This window comes from Ceratotherium simum, chromosome 19, assembly GCF_057802395.1.
Source record: "Ceratotherium simum simum isolate JZ-2026a chromosome 19, ASM5780239v1, whole genome shotgun sequence".
NCBI lineage: Eukaryota > Metazoa > Chordata > Mammalia > Perissodactyla > Rhinocerotidae > Ceratotherium > Ceratotherium simum.
The window spans coordinates 49713684-49730926 of record NC_141918.1 but is presented as its reverse complement, the minus strand read 5'-3'; the positions used below and the strand labels follow the sequence as shown (position 1 = coordinate 49730926).

At 43.5% G+C, this 17243-nt stretch overlaps 1 protein-coding gene across 8 annotated transcripts in view; it reads right to left on the bottom strand.

Annotated features, from left to right (window-relative positions):
* Positions 1-9139, bottom strand: part of L3MBTL3 (L3MBTL histone methyl-lysine binding protein 3) — a 114786-nt gene extending 105647 nt beyond the window's left edge. For 3 of the 8 annotated variants that reach the window (XM_087444082.1, XM_087444087.1, XM_087444089.1), the window contains exons 1-2: positions 9031-9139; positions 5507-5580 (exon numbers count right to left, since the gene is read on the bottom strand). The gene's annotated coding sequence lies outside the window, so the exon portion shown is untranslated. Of the gene's footprint in view, positions 1-5506; positions 5581-7104; positions 7319-7976; positions 8001-8231; positions 8254-8950; positions 9011-9030 lie in introns of those variants that run through there. The other 5 variants (XM_087444084.1, XM_087444086.1, XM_087444085.1 and 2 more) reach the window with 5 other exon arrangements.
* Positions 9140-17243: the final 8104 nt, after the last annotated feature.

Here is a 17243-nt window from a genome sequence, read left to right as displayed (position 1 = left end):
CTTATCAAGAGATCAACAGCTAGGCCTCAAATCCACCAAATAAGACCACAAACCAAAAAGGTGAATTATTTAGATCATTTAACAGCCAGACCAGATTGACCACTCAGGAATTTCAATTCACAGTTCAGGGTTCAATCAGTGTAACACATGGGGAAAAATAAACAACTGATTTTGGTGCCTGAACAATCCTACTCAAAATGTTCTAGTAACAGAACTAGTTTAATTCCATAAAATTACTATGGTTCAATCTTGAAAAGGTCTGGTACACAGTAGGTGCTTCAAAAAATTTATTGAATAATAGAGCTTCAAGAAAGGAGAAACAGTCCATTACCCTGTAATCAATGCTTACAGCGGCATCCCTCTAAGTCAGACTAAAGCTCTCTGATGGACCGTAACTCGTATAACAGAGATGTTATATAACTCCCGCGGCAACACAGCACCATCCAATGAATCAAAAGAGGCTCTTCATTTTGTACACATGGGCCTAGTCCTCTGGTTAAAGAGTACATCATCAGTAATTATAGCACTGTCACCGAGTATACTCTTAGTCACATTCCCTGTTCTCATTTTTGACTTTGAGTCTAGCACTTTACATTCCCTCTGCCCCAGCATCTCTCTACCATTATCTCTAGCCCTCATTTAAATTTTCTTCTTTCCTTTTATAATCCTGGCTTCTGCATAAATTCTATTGTATTTTGAGTTCATTTCGGTAAATTTAGGTCCCATCCTTTTCCTTTTTATTTGCTGATTGATTTACATTTTTTGATAACTAACCCTACTGCCTCTTCCTACAAAGAACAAATGAAACCTTTTTATAAATAAGCCCAGTAATTCCCAAACCTAATCTGAGTAACGTTATGTTAATAGTTTGTGATCATTTCAAGGCTGTGAGCTAGACCAAGGTGTTCTTTTCAGTATAACTCAATAATCAGTCTTTTCCCAATTCTTTTTTTTCGGTGAGGAAGATCAGCCCTGAGCTAACATCCATGCCAATCCTCCTCTTTTTGTTGAGGAAGACTGGCCCTGGGCTAACATCCGTGCCCATCTTCCTCCACTTTATATGGGATGCCGCCACAGCATGGCCTGACAAGCGGTGCATCGGTGCACACCCAGGATCCGAACCCGGGCCGCCAGCAGCGGACCTCACGCACTTAACCACTACGCCACGAGGCCAGCCCCTTCTCCCAATTCTGGATTTAAAAAAGGAAAAAAAAAAAAAGATGAAAATGAAGAGAGAGTTTTCGTCCCATCATTTTTTCTTATGCCTGTTCACTACTGCTCATCTTAGTAAACCAAATTATAAGAGCAAATACATTAATCTGGAAATACGTTTTCTTAGAAATATTCTAGGAACTACTATTTGGAAAACCAGAAACCTAAAGACATAACAAAACAATCATAAGCCAGTATCATTTTCGCTGGTCCCACCCCTTTCAAACCGCATGATTTGAACTTAAACAAGTTACTAAGTATCTCTGAGCACCAGTTTGCTCTAAAAGAGAAATAACAATACCAAATGCTCAAGGTTAATGAAAATATTAGAGACAATACTCAGTGACGAGAACAGTACCTGGGCATAAGAAGGCAGTGAGTATTTGTTGGATGAATGAGTGTTTTAATATAAAGTACCTAGCCTAATGCCTGACATTCAGAAGGCACTCAATATACAATGACATCTCATATATCAACAATTCACAGTGTTTCGCAGAGGACACCCTACCTCTCAGGTCCCTGTGTTTGGAATACGTGTAACGCCACATCCAGCAGCACCACCATAGTACCTACTGCATTTATCTTTACCAACTGCTGCCAATGAACCACGGCTTTGCTTTGTTAATTACCAGTGTGTGCATGCATTATCTCCTCAACTAAATTATAAACACACTGAGGCCAAGGATTGCTCTTTATTTCTTTGTAGCCCTAACACATTCATTCAACTCTGTTTTAAGCGTTATGTGAAGCACTCCCCAACAGACTTAGACAAAATAGATGCTCAATAAATATTTGCTGGCTGACACAAAACACTGACCTACAGAAAGGCTAATGATACAGAAGGCATTTAATAATTACAATAATACACATGTAATTCTTCCAATCACCAACCCAGTTATTAATTCTAAGTCCACTTCTGAGAAACAGGGACTCATCAGAAGTCCCCTCATCCAAGATCACCCAACTTAATTAAGTTCCTGTCAAAAGTCCTTGTTCTTTCCTCCAAACCATCCTGTCTCCTAAATGGGGATTTCTTAAAGATCTTTCCCAATTTGATTTCACAAATCAAACTTAGTTATATTTCAAGGGTACCCTTTGCTGGTGTTTTGCTTTCAGCCACTTAGCTACAAAGCTGCTGCAATCAATACAAACTAGTTCATAATCTGCCACTATTGACTCATATCCACACGTCAACGAAATAATTTACCTTAACACAGTAAAGATAACCCAAGAATATTCCCATTGGATAATGAAACCCCTTACAAAATATATCTTCTACAGATGCCCTGAACTTCAAGACATCATGTCTAAATATACACATAGAAATAATCCTCTAAATACAGTGTCTCCAAATAAATAGCTCTCTTTAAATACAAGGTCCTTCAAATCCTTGCGAGGAAGGAGTCCCCTGAGAGTAGCAAGTAGGTACACAATAGCAAGATAGTAGCAAGTGGCAGAATAGACCTTCACCAGAAAGTCTCCTTTGTGAACACATCAGTCCAAGGAGGGAAGAATCAGCCCAAATCCATCACCTTCGCTAGATACACAATTCAGCCATTCCTTGACAGTAGGTAAAGAACTTCTTATTCATTTCTGAAGGTTGAGCATTAATAAGAGGATGTAATATGTTGTGCTGTATATACACAATTATGTCACGGTCCTGCATCCATTAACCTAGGAATCCATGTTTCCTGGCTCACTGGCTCCCAAGAGTGCTGGAGCCTCATTCTTTCCTACTGGTATAAAGTGAACAGTTATATTCTTATTAGCAGAGCTCAGAGTTATGTCTACTCCTGGGGTAAGGGTCAAGGGCAAAGACCCAGTCTTTTAGTGTTCAGCACTGTAAGAGCTCAATATAAACTGGCTAAGTAACTAGTAGAAACATTGCTGGAGGGATCACTCAGGTTACCCATCCAGCGGACTCCAAGGGTACCTTTCTCCCACACCATATAAAGTAATTTCTCTTGTAAATTTCCCATCCTAACTGTTATCTACTATAAACAGCCTTGGTTGAAATATATATTTCTTAGAAACAGACCACCAAACAAACAAGTGGAAATTATTCAAGAACCAACCCTCAATTACTCAGGGACTAATTAAATAGGACACATATTTCTTCTCTCCTCCACTATTGGGTTTTTGGATTCTTGGAACATTGATTGGATAATTTACAAGAAAAGAGAGATGTACTAAAAATTCTCAGGGTTTGTCAAGTTCAGTATCATCAAACTGAAAACAATGACAGATAGTACGTGTCATTTTTTTTTTTCTATCTAGATAACATGTAGTTGGTTGTAATTAGAATAAAGTAGCAAAAGAGTCTAGAAAACACAGGGGCGAAAAGCTCACCTGGACCTTTCCCTAAATCCACAGTTGTGCACAGGACCCATTTTCCGGCCCCTTGAGTTTAAATCCCTCCCACCCCAGTTACCTATTTTCTCATCCTCATTTCCCAGTAGACTCACACAACTAAAGTATTAATTACAGCACATGAATTCCCCTCGCACCAAGCCCTCTACTTTCACCGCCTTACCATTTCCACAATTAGGCATCATTCTAAATTTGAAGTATTTATTTCACTTACTCCTGCCTATTAAATGACTAGTTTGGGATAAATAAATTTCAGTTTGGATTCAGCACCATGTTAAAACATGGTCCCTTCCCTCAAGGAGCCAATACTGTAAAAGATAAACTGCTTTTTTCCTCAAGAAAAGAAATATCCCTTGGAAGTATTGTGACAAGTCCATATAACATATACACCAGAAACCAATCTAATAATTTTAGCCAGGAATTAAATCACGCCATTCTGCCCTAGACAACCTACCTCCTGCCCTTCACAAAGCCTGGCTAAGATAAAATAGTAACATGACCAAGAATCTGAATTAACTCATAGTTCTCAAAACCTTATTTTATTTGATCCTTTCAACAAAGGAAGCAAGGCAAGCACTATTGCTTTCAGTTTCCAGATGGAGAAATCTAGGCAGCAAGAGGAAAAGTGACTTTGGCAAGGTGATACATTTAGTGGCTAAACTGTCTTCCGACTCATATTCTAGCAGGCTATCCACAGCCACATGACTCCCCAGATGAAGACAAATAACTGCTGTCTTCCACTCGGCACATCAAAACACGAAACCCAGCATCCTAGGAAACACATTTTACTCGGCTTGAACTCTACTTCCATCTGCAGGATCTTGGAGTCATTCTTGCCCCACTGTCTCTGCTGCACCATCTACATGGACCACATCTATTTATTTCACTAAGGATACTATTCAAGACCATCCACAAGCAGAAAATGACAATAAATTCCTGTTCACGGTCATTTTTACATTGGTAATTATTCAGTTTTGATATCTAGACCACACCTACGCTGGTTATAAAGTGGCCTGATGAGCATATTAGCCCTGCTCATAAAAGGTAAGGCTAATTTATTTTGTTTTCTTTTGTGTTGCCAAACAAGAACTAGCAAGCCCTTTAACACTCAAGACAGAGAAGAAACACGAAAAGAAGCAGAAAAGGAGACAGAAAGATGAAAGGAGGAGAAAAACGAAAAGAAAAAAGGTATAAATAGTAGAAAGCACAAGAGTACCACAAATGTACTTTGATGCTCTACCAAGAGAGGACCGCCCCCTTTGCTTGAGAATGATCTTTATCCTGAAAGGAGGCCCTGAACTACTGGAGACAACTCAGCACCCTCCAAAATTACCAAAAGGATCTTACTGGACAACAGCTGTATTCCCTGTGGAGACATGGTCAAAAACTGACAAGTCTATGCTAACGCACTGGAAATTCACTATAACTCTATGACATGATATCTGGCACAAGTCACTCCATGTTGGATTTAAGCCACAGGAGTCAAGTTACTTAAATACCCCAAAGCTCTCATTGTAAATTTCACCTACAAAATTTTACCAAGTTCCAGAATCTTCCATATCACTACGTATTTATACAACAGTTATATTAATTTACAATTGCTTTGTTCTACTTTTCCCACTTTTTCAATTCCAAACAATAAAACTATTTCCTTTCAGTAGAAAACAGGTGCAAGTGAAATGCGAATTAAGAATCTAGCAAATGAGCCAGTCCAAAGATTATTCAGGACAAGCTCGTAACTTTTCCTAATGCTTTTTTCGCACTCAATCACACTTAGTGTCAAGACCTGGATGCTTTCCAAGCAGCCCCCACAAAATGATGTTTTTCTGCCAACCTTGTCCCACACTCTCCTTCCTGATGCCCAAATTTAGCTTTTAACATTGGCAAATCTCTCAGGCAATTTGTTTCAACAAGACAATCTTACCTAGTGGTGGTGAAGAAGTAACTGTCTGGCGGTCTTGAGGATCACCGTCCACTCACAAGATTCCTTCTGAAGGTCTAGCATTGATTTAAAGAGAGGAAAAGTAAAATCAAAGCGTTGTCATAAAAAAGAAGCCTTCAAATCCACGATCCACAATTAAGAAGTTTAAATTTTGAATCATTGACTTATTGCATAATTTAACACAATACCAGTCAGTATATTAAAATAAAATATACTTCCAGATGAAGTGAAATGGATTTTATCATTCATATCATCTCCTATCCTAAACTCTCCCATTCAAGTCTCTCCCATTGTATGACCAGCAGGTTAAAGTTACAGGGATCATTTGATTCAACGTTAATTTCTCTCATTGCTTTTATCTTTAAAGTTACTTTACAGAACACACACTGGCAAAAGAATAGATATTATGTAAGCAGCTTTTGCCCATATATTTAAGAGTTTAAATCACAAATTATACAAAGTATTTAGAACTAATGTCTTACCCAGTGAAACAAAATTACACCCTTAGAACTAAAAGACACTATTTATTTTACGACTATACATAACTGCACAGTTAAGAAACTAAATACCAGCCTTAAATTATATTTATCAGAGAATAAAATGATCAGCTCATTTAAAAGGCAAATTTCAACCAAAGGTCTTTTCATTTTTTTCAAAGTTCTAAACATATATTGCACTTTGTATTCTTATTAACATTCAAAATGAAATTATCTGCTGTGACTCGTGATTAAAAATAGATCAAAGGTATACAAAACAATAAATAAAAAAACAAACAATTGTTTCTAATCCCAAGAGTGACCAATCTCAAATCCCAGAATAAAAGCCAAGTGTTTTTCCCATGTAAGTAATGAGGGATGCAAGTGACCCGGTCTGGGTCCTCAGAACTCATCTGCTCTCCGATTTACTAAACTTTCTATTTCTGATCAGCATCCTTTCACACAACATCTGGCTGCTGGCACAGGTCGTCTAATTACTTCCACGTCTGAACCGACTACGTAGCTACAAGTAAAGGCCAAACTTTCCTCTCGGCCTTCCGAACTTAAAGATGCGTTTAACCACTAGAGGTCTCCCCTTGGCCAGTTTTGCACGTTCGCGATTTTGCTGCACTTGAAACTTTCCGGCGAAATGCTCTACTCGAGTCAGTGTTTTTCTAAAAACTTGCGCAAAAATCCACGCGACCGAGCTAGCCAGTCCAGAGACTCTCGGGCCCCCCAAACCAATAAAGCTACCACAAAAGCTAGGAAAATCAAAATTAAAATTCGACGCACTCGCCCCAGCCGCTCCCCTGCCCCCCAATTCTTATTTCTCATCTCAGTTTCCCCTAACTTAAACTTAGAACAATTAAAAATCTATTTTTGCTCTTGTGCACTTTGAATGAGCTCTAATGCATTTTTCTGGTGGCCCCGGGGTGGTCAAGGAGCGGGCCAAGGGATGCAGGGAGGGGGAAGGGCCGTGGCCGCAGCGCCCGAGGAAGTTGCATAAGGAAAGAGACTCCGTTTTTTGGGTCCCCTCAAAAAATCGGCGGGGAGGGGGAGGAAAAGGAAGCGGAGGGGGGGGAGGGAAACCGAAGCGACGTTTACCTTCGTCTCCCCGTGGAAGGGTGGGGTAAGAACCCCGGGCTTCGCGACCCCGGAGGGCGGCTCGTGACCCCCACCTCTCTCCGAGCGCAGACGGACAAACAGATCCCCCCACCCCTCGGCGGGCAAGGCGGGGAGGAAACCGCCCGCTTTTAAACTTTCTCTCACGGTCGCGCTGTGGGCCGTGCTTCGACCGAGGGGGGGGATCCTGGGGCCTTTTTTCTTTAAAGGTAATTAAAGTTTTACCACCAGCACAAAAGTTGCGCCCTGCCCCCGCGCTCCCCCACCCTGCCTCCCGGGCTCACAAGTTTTCCTCCCTCTCCCCCCCGGCCGGCCCGCGGGGCGCGCGGCGGATGCCCCGGCTCCTGCGCTTCCCGATCCCCACCCCCGCCGGCCTCTACTTCCCCCCGCCCGGCCGCCGCGGCGCGAGGCCGGCCCGCCGGGCCCAGGACGCGAGTGTGCAAGACCCATTATTCCGGAACGGCACACGCACGCGGCGCGAGGCGGGCGGCGGCCCCGCCTCGGACCCTCGCCGCCTCGCAATATAAGGGCGGCGTAAACAAGTTGCAGGAACAGCAGCCCCGCGCCTCCCTCCCCGCCCGCCGCCGCCACGGCCGCCGCCGCCGCCCGGCACACGCCCGCGCCCGCACCGGGCCGGCGCGGCACCCAGGGCGCGGGGCGAACGCCGCGACGGCGCGGGCTGCCGGCCCGGCCCGCGGCCCGCGCCCTCCCCCGCGCGCACGGCCGCCGGGGCCCGCGCCGCCTCGCTTCCCGAAGCACTTTCCTGCCTCGGGCAGAAATAAACCGGAGGGTTTATTTTTGTGCAACTTTCCCAAAATGGCGGAAATTGGAGCCGATCTATATGAAATTCTCACACAGTCGGTCGGGAAGGGGGAGGCGGCGAGGAGGCGAACGCAAACTCTCGGCCGCCCAGCCCCGCCGCGGGTCCGCGAGTGTGTGCGTGCGTGTGAGTGTGCGTGTGCGCGGTGGGAGTCGGGCAGGCCTTTCCGCCGCGCACACACAGCACACGCCGGGCAGACGCGCCTGCACATTCAACCAGTCCATTCTCCGCAGCCCGAGCGGGGAGAAAGTGGCCCGGCCTCTTTTCCCACTGCCTCGGTCTCCCGTACTTGTACTTCTCGCGCTCGCCCGCCCGCTCGCTCGCTCTCCGGTGCGCGCCCGGCACAAAGGCCACACGGGCGGAGGGGGCCGCAGGGGCGGCGCGCGGGGCTCGCGCCTCCCGCCGCACCGATCCGCGGCCCCGGCCGCCCCCGCGCCCCCCGCCGGCGCCCCCGCCTCGGCGGCCGCGCTCGCCGCCCCGGCTGCGGCTCCGCGGCGCCCACTCGGGCACGCACCCCGGCGGAGCCCGGCGCCGCCGCGCTCCCCCACCCCGCGCCCGGTGTCATGAAAGCGACCAAAGTGACAAGCTCGGGGGGCGCGGGGGAGGGGGCCCACACGCATCCCGCCGCCTGCGCGCCGGCAGAGCCCGACGCGGCCGCCTCGCCCCGGCTCCCTTCCGCACGGCCCCCCACACCCTTCCCCGTGTGCGCGCAAAGAAAAAAATACAAGTCTCTCCTCCCCCCATTTTTTCCTTTCTCTTTTCTCTCTCTTTTGTTCCTCTTTCACACTCGCACTCACTACTTCAGAGTGAGATGCCCAGAGACTCCCCCTCCAGCCCTTGGCGAGTCACTTGCCCACTTTTTTCCCCGGGATTAAGTTTTCTCCTCTTTCCCAGAGGCGCAGAGAAGTGGGGGAGAAGCCCCTTCTGTCCTTTCCCCTCCCCTGATCTGTTTCACAAGACGAGGGTGCGCTTCCTTCTCTCCATAGGTCTCTTAACTTTCATCCTCACCCAGAAAAATCAATGAATGGCTTTGGCACGGGCAGATCTTCAGATTAATTAGAGATTAGATCCGATCAACCGCTTCTTACCCCCAAATTTTCTCTTTTTTTTTCTCCGTCTCACGAGTAGTCCTGACAAATGGTCCAGGGCTGCGGGCGCAGTGCGCATGTGCGCGTAGAGTCAGGGCTGGGGAGAGGGGAAACTGCGCTGGTGCCGGTGCCGCCGCCGCCGCCGCCGCTGCCGGGGAGGCTCGCGCTGGCTGCCCTGTGGCTGCTGCTGCGCCTTCGCCGCTGGAAAGCAGCAATAAAGCCGGTTGGCAAATGCAGCTGCCCGCAGATACTGTTTCAGGTGCATCTTTTCAGTCTCCTTGTCACCGGCTCAGAGCTGGTTCGAGAACAGGCAAAACAAATATGAAAGACGGCAGAGGTTATAGATTTCTTTGTCTATTTTTCACTTTACTTTTTTTTAAAGGCAATTCTCAGAGCAGCTAATCCACCATGTACTGTTCAATGTATGCATTCAGCCATTAAAGAGCGGGCCTTAGTCTTACGCAAACACTACCCAAAAGGCTACATGCGTGCTACAGGTCATGAAAAATAAGAAATAAAGTTTTAAGCTTTTACAGAGTAGAACCTCCCCGTCTTTTAGGACGGAAAGAATGCATAATGAAGTGTGCGTGTAAAACTTGCGCATTCTTCCCGTTTCCTGAGTGTGGGTCTTTATTGACAGCTTAAACACGGTAGGCCTCTGTTGTGAAATATGTTGGGATTCGTGCATCTACTTAGAAATCAGTGTTAAAGTACCTTGCAGTGAGCAGGTCGAGGACTGCCCTCTTAATATATTCAGGCAAGATGGCTGAGCGGTCGTAAATCGCAAAACCTGTCTTTGTTAAGGCGTCAAAATGAGATCAAGAGTATTGTATTTCGGTATTGACAGCTTTCTATTTATTGACTGCAGGCCTCCTTTTGGGCGGCTCACCATTCTCCTTTTCTACTAGGTACAGGTTCTTACAAAATAATTCAAGTAATTGAAGTTGTGATAAACATTTTAATGTTAACAGAGTTTGCTGTGCGAGAAAAAAGTAGCACATGTGATTTCAGGAATGGTGGAAGCCACTCTTCCATTTTGAAGGGGTGGGAAGGTAAAAGAAAGGCCTCACCCCTCAGAGAGGGCTATTTATTTTGCATCCAATAAAGGCTAAATGAGGCCCTTTACCGAAATTGCTGCCTGAGGCCTAGAATTTAAATATATCACAGATGGAAATTCTGTATTAAAAATCCTCCTCCAAAATGTAAGTAATATTATTCTTGATTGGATTTTTTCACTTAAGGAATGTTCCTTGAACCAATTTCAGAAAATAAACTGTTAAATTCCTTCCCTAGGACCATGAAATTTCTCTAGAGAAGTAGACACCCCACCACCCCCTACTGCTTCTTTTGTTGGTATGGTGACTAAATTCTCCAAACCAAAAATCAGGACACATGGTTTGATATGTACTCCAGAACAAAGAAACAAACCCTGGGAGGCTGAAATGAGCTTATAAAATACACTTCATATGTTGGGCAGCCATTGGTTTAGGGGTGTGAAGTGGGGAAGGCTGGGTTGGTGAGAGCTATAGATAATCTCAGACCACCAGTTAACTATTGCTTTCACCTACCACATCCAAACTTTTTCAGAGCTGCTCCCAAACAGCCTAATTAACTGATCTGAATTTCAGCTTCTCTCCTTTTCTCCTTAGCCCTTGAATAATAGGCAGTGAAATGGCCAAAGGCAGACTATAGGAGGAGCAAGAAAGAAAGGCTATGAACTATGTACAAAACTAAGACCTTACCCCAAAGGAAACTACAATTAATTTTAGATTCCTCTTTCTAAAAATCCATTTTAGACTCATTCTCTCTAAATAATTTCTGGATGATATTTCTATTTCACATATATTTTCAGAGATGTTGGTTCAACAGTCTGTAAACTTATATTAACGGCCTACCTTGTGCTAAGCATTCTGCAAGGTGCTGGGGAGTAATAAAGGATAAAAACTAGGCCACAAGGAGTGCAGTTTGGCGAGAGAAGAGTCTAGTGAACTGGGCGTTGCATTACAGTATGGTAACTGTTGTAGTCGGGGGTGCAGAGCAAGTACAATCGAGGGGCATCTGTGGCAATAAGGAAAGGCTTTCCAGAAGTCATAGCTACGCCGATTTTTGAAGGAAGCATCCAGGCTGTGTCCTTCCACCTTTCCTCTGGGACGGGGATCCAATCAGAGAAAGCCTGAGTAGAGGTCAAGGGTTTGGGTAGTAAGGTTTGCCTGGGACCTATCACTTACTGAGGTTCACTAACAAAAATGAGGAGTTGACGCTCTCTACAGTACATTGTATTTCTTCTCCAGAGATCATCAGTGAACCATCAAAGATTTCATCGCAGTTGTCCCCAAGATGTGGTTCACAATAGGAAATATTTTGAAGGTATTCACGTGTAAGAATAACGACTTTAAGGCTGCTACCAAATTTTTCTATGAGGAATCCTTTGGTGCTACCACCTGAGACAAAGGCAGAATGCACTATTAGAATCTAGATCACATTGTGTTATTCTTCATATAAACTGGTACTATTTCCAGGACCTTTCTCTGTCTGTTCCCTAAATGGTAATATACTAGTAGAAGCTTCTTTGCTACTCCTTCACCCTTCCACTGTTCAGTCACTGGTTAATAATTCAGGATGAATCCCTTCTTTCCAGCGTCACTGAATCTCATCATTCTCCACCACTCTCCCTCGTTGCCATCCCACTCTGCTCTACCCTGTCACACCTACCTAGCAAATCCATCCTTCAGACCAAGTCTATAACTTCCATGGTATCCCAAACTAAAGCATTGGCTCACTCTTTTACTTTTCTTTGTATTTATTTATTTACACCCAAACTTATTCGCCACGAAAGGACCTTTTCACCTTGCTAAAGGTGAAAGAAAAAGGATATATTACTCATCAGGTAAGGAAAGGATTATAATGTGTATCACATTCTCAACATCCTAAATATTCTGAAGCTAGAGTCATTTTACATGGAAAGTGTTTTAAACAAATCACTGTACTCCCTCTTCAGAGGCTCTTTGAGGCTCCTCATCACCTCCCAGATGAAGGTCATTCCAAACCCCTTGCACTGTGCTTCATCCGGTAACCTCCTGTCTGCGTGAACTTCAATTTAGAAACCTAACCTCCCTTTTCCTACCACTAAGCTTGTTCTGCATTGATAGGACACACTCCTCCCGTCCTGGAATGATTCAAGGACTGCCTCCTCCACAAGCCAGCCCCTCACAGATTGAAAGTGCCCAAGAGATTTGCGTTCTGGTCCAGTCCTGCCACCGCTCACCGGGAACCATTCGGCAGGTCACCTCCCATTTCAGGGCTTCAATTCTCTCACTAGTTAGACAAAGAAAACAGAGTAATTGATTTCTGAGGTCTCTTTGAAAGCCGTGTTCCTCCCCATCCTTTGACAGAGGAACTCTGTCAAATATTACGGAACCAAGAAAGGAATGTTAAGTAAGGAGTGAAAAGTTCATCCATCTGCTAGGTATCAGAACGTTATCCGTTTATAGCTCATTCAGTCGGTTTAGGTCTGGAACTAATGAGATGAGGGACACGGGTTCCATTCCCTAATGGCTAGTTAGTTTTGACCTGTTTCATAGCCACAAACTGCTTCCCAACCCCAGTTCCCCATGTTGCAACGTGTGCTATTGGTCACAAGTTTTAAGGTAAAATTGAATCTTTCTATAGAAATTTTCTAAATGAACAACACTTTAAATCATCCTTTTAATGTATTATCTTACTTTTAAGTATGAGTCAAGTTATTGATTTTTTTAGCCTACATAATCGTGTGCTCCATGTTTTTCCAAGTATAAAAATGACGTTAACATTGATTTGGCCAGATTCTTATTATTGATATTTGTAAGAGCTGAGTTTGATTTTCTTGTTAGTGTTCTAGATAACACTGAAATGTTCATATAGGTAGTCTAATTTGAATCCTGGCTATCTTTCTTGTGATCTGCATGCATTCTTAGCACAGAGTTTGTGATAATGAAATGTAATTGAAATGCTAAAGGTGAAAGAAAAAGGATATATTACTCATCAGGTAAGGAAAGAATTATGATGTGTATCACATTCTCAACATCCTAAAGAAATTAATATGTAAGGAACTTCTGGATAGATGTATTTCTTATCATTTTGTTTAGATGCAAAGGTAAAGATAGAAATATGACAGACATATTCAAAAGAGTGGAATAATATAGATCTGTAAACTGACTTCTAAATGAAAAAGAAAAAGACAATTTGTAATTTCCCATAACACATTTACTCATTTAAGCCCAAAATCCAGAAGCCTTATAACTAAACAATATTAGAGCAGACAAGCCAGACTTCAGAACGTCTGTGACAACAGACCCCAATACTCTCTGAGCCTGGTTCTAGAATGTTCTTTCCATTTGACCTGGCTGCCTGACCACAGCTGATTGGTCAGGAGTGGACATTTAATCCAAGGACTGAATCTAGTAGCAGAGGGTGGCCTATGAGTCAGTAGGGAGTGCTTCACCATAAGAATAAAAATGATGAAATGGACCACTCATATTCTCACGCTTGGCCATATGAACTGGAAATACTGGAGATAAAGTTAATTGATAGGCATTATAAAAACTACATGATTCACAGAAAGAAAAAGGTAGGGTGCAGGTGCATTAGCTTGTAGGCATTAGAAACTATGCACGAGAAGAAACCATAAGGTAGAGCAAAGCAGAAGTTAGGCAGCCAGATAAAGATAAAAATTACAGGTGCCCGAGCTGCACTGGGCTCTGCATGACCTCCTATTCCCAAATGTCACTGTAGTCTGGGAGAGGCCCAGCTGCTCTGTGGTCACCATGAAGACTACCTGCATAGCTAGAATTTCTGCCTTCACTAGTATCCTCATAATAACTCCCTATCCCTTATGGAAAATTGAGTTGTTTTTTGAATTGAGTAGGTGAACAAAAGACCCCAAGCAACAGCAACATGTATGACTTGTTCTTTTTAGCCTTACAAAATTAAAGGGGACCAAATTAGAAGGTCGCTTAAGTCAGTCCAGCAGCCATTCACTCTGTTCTCATTCATGGAACATGCAGCCGGATGGCAGGATCAAATCCCAGCTCCACTGCTTGCTAGTGAGTGATCTTGGGCAAGTTGCTGCACCTCTCTTACCTCGGTTTCTACATCTGTAAAATGGGGATGTTGACAGTACCTAGCTCAGGGAGCTGTTATGAGACTTGAATGGATCAATGCACCACTAATCCTTGGCGCATGTGTGGTTAGTCACCAATGAATGTAAACTTGGAAGTCGAGACTACGCCTGTTTTGTTCTTTGCAGTATTCCTAGCACCCGGAATTGTACCTGCATGCAGTTAAGTAAGGAATAAATGTTTATTGAATGACTTAAGGAAATATTATTAAGTGAATTATTATATCCGCTCTTCTGACTTGCCCCTTTCCCAGCTGGTAACTGGGCCATAGGTGTCATGTCACAGCCATGTTCATGGGCAACATCTTCCTAAAAGTTCCTAAAAGCATGTAAACAGAGAGTGCTAATGGAATTCATAGGCCCTATTTCAAAGGAGCCTGCTGTTCAGAATACATTATCTTTATTTAGCATTTATATTACACTTTTACATTTTCAAAGCCGTTTTCAGTTTTTTAACTAAATATTTGTTATAACATTCCTACGTTATCTTTCATAAGGGAGGGTAACTGAGGCAATCGTTAATACCTATATCTGGAATTCAATTCGTCACATAAATACAGTAAGTGTAACTGTATATTAAAAAAAATCTGGAACATTACTACGTTCATGTAGAATGCCGAATGGAATGCAAGTGTTCGAAAAGACAATCTGTTACTTTAAATTATAATGGCGATGCTTTTCACTTGGTTCTATTTCAGAAACTAGAATCAATAGAAAGGTTTTTAAACTGAGGTTTCTCAATGGGTTTGAAGTCTTCAAAGATTAAAATTTTGAAATTCGGTATGAAAACATTTCACCATATCTCAGTGATTTCTCAATCTTTTTCTATGAAAATCTCTTTGAGAAAACAGTTCTTCCCTCATGTCAGAGTGTTGGGGGTTTCCGTATGTATGCCTCTAGAATCGGTAGACAGTGAAGAATGAAATGGGTAAAAGTCAGTACACCACTGATGAGATCAGTCAACAGTCATCTAGCTTAAGGCTCTATAAAAGGGCTAAGGAGATTTGGGAAATACCCAAATCCAATCAGATGTCTCTGTGGAGTTTCAGGAAAGTCTGAAAATGTATTGGAGCAAAAAGAGATAACTAAGAATTTGTCATTATTCCAGCTGATTGGCTTCCCTATACCTTAAAACAATCCTAACTCAGAGGAGTCCTCAATAAACCTGGATAATCTATCCATTTGACTCTAGTTGATTTCCTCTTCTGTAGCCCAACCAGCTGTTTTTAATCTCAAGGCCCAAATCCACTCTAGGTTTCCTCTATCCCAGTGCAAGTTCCTTCAACTCTTCCCTTTCAACTTCCAAATCTCTCTCTTTTCGTCCTGTCTCCAGGGAAAAATATCCCTACCTCTACCCCAGGCTGTCTCTCTAAATATGTGCTCTTGGTCACACCTTCTCTCTGTTGCTCCATGAATTCTCACCATTCTCCCAATATTTACAGTTCATTATTCTCCACTGGCTTTTTCACAGCCAAAAAACATATTCACATCTTCCCAGTCCTAAAAAAAAAAACTTTCTTGGGGCTGGCCCGGTGGCGCAAGCAGTTAAGTGCGTGTGCTCTGCTGCGGTGGCCCGGGGTTCACTGGTTCGGATCCCGGGCGTGCACCGACGCACTGCTTGGCAAGCCATGCTGTGGCGGCATCCCATATAAAGTGGAGGAAGATGGGCATGGATGTTAGCCCAGGGCCAGTCTTCCTCAGCAAAAAAAGAGGAAGATTGGCAGATGTTAGCTAGCACAGGGCTGATCTCCTCACAAAAAAAAAAAAAAAAACTTTCGTCGGTTCTACATTCCTTCAAATACTATACCACGTAACATAATTCCTCCTTTCCTTTGTTGCCAAACTTCTTGAGCAAGTATAATCGTCCCTCGGTATCCTCGGGGGAGTGGTTCCAGGACCCCCTCGGATACCAAAATCTATGGATGCTCCAAGTCCGTTATATAAAATGGCATAGTATTTGCATATAACCTACACACAGCCTCCCGTGTACTTTAAATCATCTCTAGATTACTTGTAACATCTGATACAATGTAAATACTATGTAAATAGTTGTTATAATGTATTTTTTAGGGAACAATGACAAGAAAAAAAGTCTGTACATATTCAGTACAAATACAACCATCCTATGCCCTTTGATCCGAGGTTGGTTGAATCTGAGGATGCAGAACCCATGGATTTGGAGGGCCAACTGTAGTTTATACTCGTGTTCTTCATTTTCCTACATCCTGGTCATTCTTCCATCCATGGACATTGCTGGATATGCTTTTTTCTGGTAAAGTCTCCAGTGACTTCCTAAATGTCAAATCTAGTGGCCACAGTCCACTTTCTATTTAAGATTCTAGAAGCGTTTGACAGTGTTGACTACTCTCTTCTTTGGAACTATCTGCTCGTGCAACCTCTTTGTCAATTCACTGTTCTGGTTGTTCTTCTGTCTCTTGGACTCCCCCCCTCCCCCGCCTTTATCCTCCCACTTGGTGAATATGAGTGTTTCTGGAATTAAGTTCTGACCTTCTTCTCTGTCTTTACATTCTCTCCTGAGTGAACTCAAGTACTCACTCAGCGTCATTTGAACTCATCTGTGTAAAGAACTCCTGAACTGTATTCTTGTCCATGAGCATTCTTCATAGTCTTAGACTCGCATTTCCAATTCCTTTAGAGATAAATCCCCATGGATATTCTGTGTTTGAAGACAGTGGAATGGTGTGGTTAAAAACTTTGGAGTTAGACCTGGGTTGGAGTCCCAATTCCACCGCTTACCTAGATATTAGTAACTTAATCTGCCTAGAATGAGTTCCCTCCCGTGTACAATAATTCCTACTTCACTGGGCCATTATCAAGATTAAAGGAGATAATGCATGTAAGGTACCTACCACATAAGAGTACAGTCGCCATTGTTTTTGCCTGCTGCTTCTTCCTTCTGCATTCTCCAGCTCCGTTTAGAATGTCGCCGTGCTCTCAGTCACTGATTTAACTACAACTTCCTCTTCCTGCCACCACATCCAGTTGGTCGACAGATCCTATTGATTGTTCCTCTCTAATGTCTCTCTCTACTCCCTCC